We start from the raw sequence: 5000 nt of genomic DNA, 5'->3' as shown, positions 1-5000 counted from the left end.
AAGGAGAGAGAAAAAAGAAAGAGAGAAAGAAAAAGAAAGAGAAAGAGAGTGAGTGAGCGAGAATATGAAAAAGAAGAAATCGTAATTACATAGTGATAACCGTAATTACAGTTCTATCATATTCATGTTATTATACTTCCATCTTACCTGACTGATACTTATTAATATATTTGAACGAAATAATTTTCTTCATTTTCAATACCATTACATTATCATCACTGATATTATCACTAGTATTATTCATTATCATTGTTAATGTGATAAGTATCATTATTTTTATCATCAATGGTTATTATTAATTTTTCATCACAAACCTATTATCATCACCAATAACATTATCAATCATTAATATCATTTCCTTATCGTTATTATTACTTTAAACATTGAATCATCATTAATAATCATTACTACTATCAACATCACCATCTACCACCGTCCACCACCACAACCACCTCCATCCACCACCTTCATCACCTCATAATTACAAACCAGCACCATCATCTCTATCACCACCCACACCATCATCATCATCACCACCATCACCATTACTCTCAACATCACTTTATCCTCTGACTCCCCGTTTTCTTCCAAGAGCGAAAGGAATGCAACCGAAAAACGGGCATTTTGGCGGGATAAGTTCATTTCCCTTTCGCCCAATTATCTCCACAGACGGTTTGGAAACAGCGGAACAGAGAGATAATCAATTAAAAAAGAGGAAGAAGGAGAATAAAAATAATCTCTTTGGGAATACCATTATCGAGAGGTAATCACGTAGTAAACAAAGAAACAAGGTTAAGAGCGGCGAGAGGAGGAAAGCGAGTGAAATAAAACATGGCGGGTTCAAGCATCGGCGTTAACCTTGGCGCTCGAGCAGAGAGGACAGGGTGAAATGTGAGTGAGTGTAAGGGATGCGGCTGTAAATCATCATTATAAAATAAAAGGAGGCTGATAGAGGCAGAGAGTTTGAGGGGGAGGGAAAGGAGAGAGGGGGGAAGGGGGGCAGGGGAGAGGGGGAGGGAAAGGAAGAGGATGAGGGGGGGAAATAGGGGAAGTGGAGAGAGGGGGGAGACGGGGAAGGGAGGGGAGGAGGGAGAGAGAGAGCGACAGATTACGAATTACAAATCTGAGAATAGATATAAATTTTGATATACTTAATAGAATGGTTACGAAGCCGAGTTAACCTCTTTTTAAATTATTTGTTGTTGCTTAACATATATACATACGAAATATATATATATATATATATATATATATATATATATATAGATAGATAGATAGATAGATAGATAGATAGATAGATAGATAGGTAGATAGAGAGATAGATAGATAGATAGATAATATCTATAGACAGACAATATATATTGATATAGATAAATATACATACACACACACACACACTACACAACACAACACACACACACACACATATATATAAATATATAAATATATATTTATCTTATATATAAATAAATATATAATGCTATATATAATATATATATATATATATGTATATATATATTATATATATATCTATATTATATATCTATATATGTAGAGTATATAATATATATATATATATAATACATAATATATATATATACAAACATAAATTTGATATATTATGTACCTATATAATATTATATATATATATATATATGTTGTGTGAGTGTGTGGTGTGTGTGTGTGTGTGGTGTGTGTGGTGTGTGTTGGTGTGTGTGTGTGTGTGTGTTAATTTATATATATATATATCTATATATATAATATATATAATATATATATAAATAATGTATATATAAATATTATATGTATTATATATAGAATATATATATATAAATATATATATAAATATGTGTGTGTGTGTGTGTGAGCGTGTGTGTGGGTGTGTGTATGTGTAGTGTTGTGAGTGTGTGGGTGTGGTGTGTGTGTTGTGTGTGTGTGGTATCTATATCCATTTATATCTGTCGCTATCTATCTATATATCTATCTATCTAACTGTGGATTCTATCTATCCATCTATATATCTATATATTTATAACATATATACATATAAATATATATAAATATATATATTATATATATATATATATATATAAAATATAAAAGTTTTTGCAAGCAACCTCAAATAACTGAAAAAGAGTTAATACGTGTGTGTGTGTGTGTTGTTAGTGTTTGTGTGTGTGTGGTGTGTGAGTGTGTATATATATATATATATTTTTAAATATATAAATATATATCTATAAATATATATATATAAATATAAAATATATATATATGTAATATGTAATGTAATGTGTGTGTGAGTATATATATACTTTACGTTACAAATATATATATATAATATAAATATATAAATATTATATATATTTATATAAATATATACATACATAAATATATATAGAAATATATATATATCTATATATATATACATATATATATATCATATATACATTATACGCATGTATTATCTGTATAGACATATACACAAATTACATATGATATATACATATATGTATATATATGCAATATATATAAATAATATAATCTATATAATATTTATATATATATATATTTAAAACATATTCATATATTATTTAATATATATATATAAAATATATGTGTATATCTATATATATAAGTGGTGTGTGTGAGTGTGAGTGCATATAATCTATCTATCTATTCATCTATTCAACTATTTATCCTATCTATCAATCTATCTATTTATCAATCTATCAATCTATCTACTATCTATCTATCTATCTATCTATATATATATATAAATATATATACTAAATATATATTAAACAAAATAATATATATAAATATCATATATGTGTGTGTGTGTGTGGTGAGTGATGTGTGTTGAGTGTGTGTAAGTATATAATATGTGTATATATATATCTATAAAATATATATATATATATATAAATATATATAAATAAAAAAATATATATGTGTGTGTGTTGTGGGAGTGTTTTTGTTTGGTGTGTGTGTGTGAGTGTGTGTGAGTAGTGCCATATATATATATATATAAATAAATAAAAATATATATATATATATATATAATATATACTATATAAAATATAAATATATATATGAATAATAGACTCTCTCACCAAATTAAACAATAAATTTGTGAGAGTTTGAGAGTGTGAGTTTTAGTTTGTGAGTGTGTTGATAGAGAGTGTGTTGAGAGTGTGTTGCATATCTATATATATATATATATACTCAAAAATATATATATTCTCTATATAACACATATAATATTAAAAATATCACTATATATATCTCAAATGACTGTGTATGAGACTATATATATATATCTAACCCTATATATAATATAAATCACTCTATATAAATAAACAACATTATGTTATATATGTATATATAGTCTAAAACTATATAAATAAAAAACAATATATATAAATATTAAACAATATATGTAAACATATAGTCTACTATATGTATAAATAAATATATCACTAGAAATACTATATACTAAAAGGAGTGTGTTTGAGAGTGTGTGTTGTAGTATGGTGATTGTGTGTGTGGTTCTGTGTATGACAGTGTGTAGTGTGTGTGCCTATAAATATAAGATAATAAATTTTATATAAATATATCAGACAAACAATCATCATATAAATCTAAATATAACGCATACATACATACACACATATATATATGTATGTATATATATAATTTCTATCTCCCTAATATACATCCTCAAAGAAAAGCAACCACAAAGACTAACAAATCAAAACTCAAAAATCCGGAACAAAAAGAGATCCATGACAAGAGAGAAAAACACTCAACCGACGAAGCCACATTGTTATCGTGTAATGTTATGCATATCTAAAGCACGGAGGATGAGCGACAGATTCTGCGGTTGCATAAGTGGGCGTTTAGATTTTCGTAAGATTTTGATTCTTATAAAAGAAGGTTGGTTATTTTAATAAAGGAGAATGTTGGAAAAGTTTTTTTTTTTTTTTAACCATATACGAGTTTGTTTTTGTTTTGTTTTTTCTTCTTTTGATGTTCTTTTATCATTTTCTTCCTTTTTTCTCACCTTTCTTCTTCTTACTCGTCATCTTAGTCTCCTTTTCCTTATTATTAATTTTCTTCTTTTTTCAACTCCCTCTTCTTCGCCATCGTCTTCTTCTTCATCATCATCCTTTTCTTCTTTCCGGTGTCTTCTTCGTGTTTTCTTCATCCTCTCCTTCTTCTTCTTCTTCTTCTTCTTTTCCCTCTTCTTCTTCATCATCTCCTTTCTCTTCTTCATCCTAATCTTTCTACCCTCCATTTTGGTAACAGGTGAGCCGGGAACAGAACAAGTAAAACCGCCCATTTTGTTATAATGAGTGTTTTAGCGCACAAAATAATGCACGATTGTTATAAATGGTAATAAACAACACGCGCGTTGCTATGGGAACGAAATCACGAGATAGCTACGTCATAAAGCGAGATATATATGTTGTCTACAAATGTCTGAGAAAATAGGTTATAATTCTATCTATTGTCATGTAAGTGTGATATACTCTCATTAATACAGACACATCCTTTGTGCATAAACGTATTTATACAAGACCAAACTATTTCTCTCTCTCTCTATCTATCTATCTATCTATCTATCTATCTATCTATCTCCCTCTCTCTCTCTCTCTTAGAGTCTATCTTATATATCATCCCTCTCCTCGCTTCTCCTATCTCTCTCCAACCCTCCTCCCTCGCTCATTCGCTCTCTCTTTCTCTCTCTCTATCTCTCTATCTCTATCTCTCTCTCTCTGTCTCCTCTCTCTCTCTCTCTATCTATCTCTCACTCCCCCTCTATCTATTCTATCTAATCTTCTTATCACCTCTTCTCCCTCTCTCTTCTCTCTCTCCTCTCTCTTCTTCACAACTCTCTCTCACTCCTCTTCTCGGATCCTCTCTCTCTCTCTCTCTCTCTCATCACTCTCCTCTCTCTCTCACTCTCTCTTCTCTCATCACTCTCTCTCGTATTTTAT

The sequence above is a fragment of the Penaeus japonicus genome, unplaced genomic scaffold, assembly GCF_977035675.1.
Source record: "Penaeus japonicus unplaced genomic scaffold, GWHDUDI00000001_assembly GWHDUDI00000034, whole genome shotgun sequence".
Taxonomy (NCBI): Eukaryota; Metazoa; Arthropoda; class Malacostraca; order Decapoda; family Penaeidae; genus Penaeus; species Penaeus japonicus.
The sequence above is the reverse complement of the archived record's forward strand: the minus strand, read 5'-3'. Positions refer to the sequence as shown.